The sequence below is a fragment of the Grammomys surdaster genome, unplaced genomic scaffold (genome assembly GCF_004785775.1).
Source record: "Grammomys surdaster isolate TR1022 unplaced genomic scaffold, NIH_TR_1.0 354, whole genome shotgun sequence".
Lineage (NCBI taxonomy): Eukaryota > Metazoa > Chordata > Mammalia > Rodentia > Muridae > Grammomys > Grammomys surdaster.
In genome coordinates this window covers 750682-757303 of record NW_021604773.1, presented here as the reverse complement: position 1 = coordinate 757303, position 6622 = coordinate 750682, and positions in this window count along the sequence as shown.

The following is a 6622-nucleotide window of genomic DNA, read 5'->3' as shown; positions in this document are numbered from 1 at the left end:
TTTTTTTTTTTTAATTAGCTGAAAAATGATTGATTTTTGTTGGTGCTGGGGATAGAATCCAGGGTCTTGGGTATGCATGGTAGGTGAGCCATGAGTGACACTCTTTAGCCAAGGATGAGTCATCTTTAAGCACTACTCTTTTTAGTATTAGGACTGTCCCTGACACTCTGAAAACAGAGCTTAAGTGATGCAATCAGGGTGCAATCTGTTGCCTGTGGATTTTAAGGAAAACTTCACGTACTTACAACATGAAAACTCGCAGATACAATGACCTTGTATCTAAAGATAGCCTTGATCCTCCCGTCTCTCGCTCGCTCTCAAATGTTGAAATTGTAGGCATGCACCACCATGCCCAGTTTTTGTGGCACTGGGGTGATACCTAAGGCTCCTTGCTTGAGTGTTAGACTGGCATTCTGCCAGTTAAGTTACATCCCTAACCCCCATGGCTCCCTATAAAGAGAGATTCTCAGGAAGGCTTTTGTACATGGAGCCCTGCTGCAAGATGTGTTACGTAGCTCTGACTTGTGAGTAAAACACCTCATTCGACTTATATATCTGAATGGTTTTACTTTTTCCTTTGAACCTTTATATGGAATGGACTTTGATCCCACTCTGGTCCTAGTTTAACAAGGACTTCTCAGGCCAACAGTGAAGCCCAGTCCCTGCTCTTGTTTTGCTGTTTCCTGAGTAGCTGTTTTCCAGAGCAAGGTTAATAGAAAGAGACTTCCACTTCCTCCTTTCTTTTTACCATAGTACTTTCATTTCTTTAAATTCAAAGCTGGGTATCTTTTCCTATTACTTAGCTGTATCATTCTTCTCATGAGGGGCCAAACTCCTTGATGTTCACATTAACACTGTAAAGAAGTACTTTTTCTGGAGCTTTCAATGTAATCTCTAAAATAGTACCATTATGTAATCGGTGATTTTTTTTTTTTTTTTAATATAGAGATACTCCTTTACCTCTTAAAAAAAGAGATGTGAATAAAACTGACTTTTTTGCCGGGCCGTGGTGGCACATGCCTTTAATCCCAGCACTTGGGAGGCAGAGGCAGGCGGATTTCTGAGTTTGAGAGTTCGAGGCTAGCCTGGTCTACAGAGTGAGTTCCAGGACAGCCAGGGCTACACAGATCCTGTCTCGAAAAACAAACAAAAACAAACAAAAAAAAAACTGACTTTTTTTTTTTCCAGTAGGATAAGGAAAACTCAGGATAAATTAAGGGCAAAACCGTTATGGTACTATCCCTTTAATGGTTTGAAAAGTGGAGAATGGGGCTTTTTTACAGCCGCAAGCAACCCTCAGATAACTAAAATGATTCTAACTCTAAAATATTTTTTAACATTTATTGATTTGATTGTGCTTGTTGGATGCAGGGGTAAGTGTGGAGCTATGCTTCATAGTGTGTGCCAGAGGACAACCTAGCAGTTTGTTCTTTCCTTCCACCATGTAGGCTCTGAGGATCAAATTCAGACCGTCAATCTTGGAAGCATCACTTGTATTCATAGAGCCATCTTGCCAGCCCTCTATTAATTAATTCTTATTACAGAAATCAGAAGTCCATTTCCCCTTCATTCTTACTTTGGACATGGTATCTGTGGTTAACTGTGGAAGAAATTCTGAGTTTGCATCCATAATCCCAGTACTCAAGAAGGAAGCAGCTGAGGCAGGAGAATTACATAGAGTTTGAGGCAGCTTTAATTACATGATGAGTTCTTGGCCAGTCTAGGTTTTCCATGAGATTGTGCCTCAAACAAAACAAAAACAAGCAAACAAAAAGAATGGTAAAAGAAATTGTTTTCCTTCTAGGAGGCTAGGTACTCAGTAGGTGTACTATGAAGAAGGCATGAATTAAATGACCTCTTCTAGGCCTCAGTGTTCTCTCATGTAGAATGAAGAGATAACTGCCCTTCCTTCCTGGAGCATTTAGTGATATTCTGAGCAGCATAAAGTACATCGTAGGGAGCAGGTTATTAAAATTGTGGATCTAGGTAGATAAGACCCTGTTCCACATAGTCTTTGCCAAATGACCAAGGGGCTTCTGGTACTTTCATGTTTCCAGAAAGCTATGGTGCTCTCCTCCATTCATCTGTGGAAGAGAGCTAGGGTGTGGTTAAACAACTTGTATGTGTTTTATTGGTCCACAGCTGTGACCCTACTAAATGTACTCAGTAGTCCTGGAATGAGGCACTTAATGCCTTTAAGATACTGTTGTTCTCTGTCAAATGAGGATGATGGTAGTGTCTGCTTTGGTTATTGTGGAGAATTCTATAAAGTCACAGGTGCTTGAGCTACATTATATCATGGCCCTTTTTATTTGGTGCTACACCTGACTTATGAGGAAACATTTAGACAGATTATGTTGAAGTCATTTCTGAGACATCTTGTGTTCTTTCTCTTGCCCATTTCTGGGCAGTGGTAAAACCTCACATTGGCACAGGACTCCTGCTCTAACTGTCCCCAGAAGGCCCTCAACAAATCTCAAGTGCTGACTGTTTTATAAAGGAATGGCTAAATTACTGACATTTAATTTATTGAGAGATATTTTCTGTGAGGCAGTCATACGTCATTGTCAGAATGAAACATCTAGTAACTTCCTTTTTGCCAGAAGTTACATTCTCTGAAAGGAATTTCTTATATCCAGTTCTTGAAGAAAGCTAGTACCTGGTTGTAGTCATGTTTCCTGTGGCTCTTTGTTAGAGGTGATGATGGAGCTGCTATAGTGTTGAAGGGTTTGTCAAAGTATAGATACGACACTGGGCATAGCAGTGTGTGCCTGTGGCTCCAAGTCTGTACAGACACTTGATCCAGTTGCAGAGACACTTGCAATGACTTCTGTTTTAAAAGAATGGCTAGAGCACGGTGATAGTGTACTCTTATACCCTCAGTACCTGGGAGGTTGAGGCAGAGTTTGAAGCCAGTCTAGACTACATAGCAACTACCAGGCCAGCCAGAGGTACAGAGGAAGGTTCTAACTCAGAAAACAAAGTAAGAACAAAGGAACTCGGCCAACACCCATAACTGACAGCCCACTTACTTTAGACAGCTTGGAAAGCAGCAAGAGGCAAGCATCGTGTTCTCTAAGGTACCATCTCATGAAGCGTTTCTTTCTTGCGGTGTCTGCAGGAGCCCAATGAAGGGCCATTAGTGTGAGGTTTGTAGTTACAAAATTTGTGGCTAGTTTGTCGGTGTCCTGGTTTTTTTGTTTTGATTTTTATGTGTATGGTTATTTTTATGCATTTAATGTCTGTGTACCATGTGTATACCTTGTGCCCTTGACGGCCAGAAGAGGGTGTCAGATACCCTAGAACTGGAATTACAGATGGTTATGAGCCATTATTTCAGTGCTCGGAACTGAACTCAGGTCTTCTGCAAGAGTAGCTGATACCCTTAACCACTGAGCCATCTCTCTAGCCCAAATTACTGGTTTCTGTTTGGCCATTTCTTTTCCTTAAAAAGCTCCAGTAGCTTTTTATCTTGGTTTACTATAATACCTGAAAGTGAGTTTGGAGTAAGGCTTAGGGACACCCATGTGATCTCTGAGCAGGTTATAAATACTGCTTTCAGGAGTCAGACTTTCAGGATCTGCTTCAGATCCACACAGCTCTCAGTCCTTACTGAGACAGAAGCAGTTTGCGGGAATGCAGTTTCAGACTAACTCTTCAGCCAGAAATTGCAGGCTGTTAGGAATGAAGACATAGCCTTTATAGGAGGCTTCAGCAAGGAAGGGGTGAATGTCCCTACACTGTGTGTGTAGCCATCAGCCCTCTTGCTGGATATTCCCACCATCCCGTATTCCCTCACAGGGCTCAACACAGGTAAGTTGTTGGGAGTTTTTTCAAACTTTGAATTCATACAGACTAGTGTGTAAGCGTGTGAAGCTGAGCTTAGAGTGATTCTGGTTCTAAGAAACAGTTGGAATGTGGCCACATTTGTTGAGTGAAAGAGTTTGGAGTATCCTTTATGGAGTGCTGTGGATGAGATATCTTCAAAATGTTTTAAAATAGTCACCAGGCAGACAATTTACAAATACCTAAGGAGTACTTGCTGAGAGCCAGGGTGAATAGAGGTGTGCACCTGTGATCCCAGCACTTACAAAGGAGAGCCAGCAAGATCAAAAGATCAGTGCCAGTCTGGGCTGGGGGGGGGGGGGGGGGGGGGGGGGGGGGGGGGGGGGGCAGGGATAGTAAAAAGAAAACATCAACTTGCTTGTGCTGAGGGAGATATGTGAGGAAACACAACCTCTTCCTTATCTACAGACACTTGATTTAGCCCTGGAGATATGCTGTATCTTTTGCCTTTTTAAACGGCAGCAAGAACTGAAACTGCCATCCGTTCTTGTACTCAACTATATTTGGGAAGCCAAGGGAGGTGGACTGAGAGTTTACAGGGAGGCCCTAGCTCAAAATAACAAGAAGAACAGCTAAACCTAGGCTTTTATATTAATTTATTTCTTTGTTTGTGGGGATTAGGGTAGTGCCATAGCACATATGTGGAGGTCAGAGAACAGCTAGAATTTCTGGTCCTAGGGATGGAACTCAGGTCATCAGCCTCTTCAGTGAACACCTTCATCCGCTGAGCCTTCTCACCATCGCTAACCCAGCAACTTAATGGTTAAAATCAGGCCTTCATTGGAATATTCCTAGAGACACATTTTCTACAGTTGATTTCTGGGATACCCGAAATAATGATAGTTGAAAACTATATTTTGTACTTTTATATTCAGTTTTACTACTTAGTAGTGCTGGTTTTATTTCCTTGTTACTATTTGTTTTTTGAGACAGGGTTTCTCTGTGTAGCCCTGGCTATCCTGGTACTGGCTTTGTAGACTACAGTGTCCTTGAATTCATAGAGGCATATACCATCATACTCAGTAGCTGTTGTTATTTCTTTATTCTCATCTCTCATCCTCATTATTGTCCAAGCAGGAAAACAGCTACAGGTATTATGGACATAAAAATATTAAACACCAAAGCTTTGCTATAGAGTATTAGAAAGGAGGAATGGGATGTTACTAAAAGCCAATGAACTGTACAAGTGCAGGAGCCTGCTGTCATGGTCACAGTCAGCTTGGCTGCTGCTGGGGCCTGTGTAGAGCACTTGCCTACATTCCTCCACACTGTTTCACTGTCCTTGCTGCTGGAGACAGATAGTCATCTCTTTGCCATCAGTTTCCATCAGCCATTGGCAGAACCTAATTGGAGCCAAGTGGGAGAGGAATATGGGAAATGGAACTTGTAGACTTCCGGTTCTGTTTTCTACTATACAAGCAGGTGTGGCTTACTGAATGCTATGGGTCAGTGGCTCAACCTGTGGGTTGTGACCCCTTTGGCAAACCTCAAAAATATTTACGTTATGATTCATAACAGTAGCAAAATTATAGTTATGAAGTAGCAACGAAAATAATGTTATGGTTGGGGGGGGTTATGTTCCACAACATGAGGAGCAGTATTGAAGGGCCGCTGCGTCTAGGAAAGTCGAGAGCCCCTGCGGTCAGTGCTCCGGGTGACGACTATCGTGTGCTGGGGATGGGCAGGGAAGCCCCCCTCCACGCCGAGCACATTGCAGCTGTGCAGCAGAGCCGCAGTGGTGTTCAAGGAAGCAGAACTTCCCAGCAGTGCAGGAAGCAGTTTAGTTGCCAGTAAAGGACAGTTGGAATAAGGTTGGGGAGGGACACTTGAGACTGGCCAGTAGGTTGGTTGTTATGGACATCTATGCCCTGACCTGGACAAACCATGAGGGAGTATCACAGTAGGGTGAGCTTTGAAATGAAAGACAAAACTAGGGCTTGGTAATGGAACTGAAGAAAATTGCCAACTACAAGTTTTTAACTGATAACCTTATGGGATGAGGCAAGTGATTAGCATAATAAAGAAAGAAAGAAATCTTATTTCCTATTTTTCTATACAAGCTAAAAAAAAATTTTTTTTTTGTAAAACAGAGAAAAAAACAGCTGAGCTTTTAATCCTAGCACCTAAGGGGCAGCCTGGTCTATATAGCATGTTCCAAGGTCCCAAGACAGCCAGGACTGATTGAAGGACTCTTATTTCCAAAAGCTAGAACAAATAAACCAGGAAGGTGGCGCACACCTTTAATCCCAGCAACTCAGGAGGCAGAGGCAGGTAATGTGAGTTTGAAGCCAATCTGGTCTACAGAGCCAGCTCCAGGACAGCCAGGCTATACAGAAAGACCCTGTTTCAAACAAAACAAAACAAATAGGGATGGTCTTGTGTAGCCCAGGTTGCACTCAGACTTTCGATCCTCCTGCCTCCATCTCCCAAGTACTAGAGATACTGTTTTTGCTTTGGTCTTTTGAGCTGGGGTTAAACCCAAAGCCTTACTTATGCTAGGCATGTACTCTGTTGAGCCATGTTCCTGCCCATTTTGTTTTACTTTTATTTTTTAGATATAAACTCACTGCATTTAACAGATATTTATTGAGCCAGGTACTGTGTGCCATGCTGGGGTTAAATGGTATCTAGATGACTCTCCTGGAGTTGAGTGAGAGATAAGTCTTAGTATTAGCACCTCCGTAGTTGCTCTGTCTTTGCTGGAGTGTTCACCTGGCAACGCACCTACATCCTCCCTCTCTCTCCCTCCCTCCCTCTCTCTCCCTTTCCCTCTCTC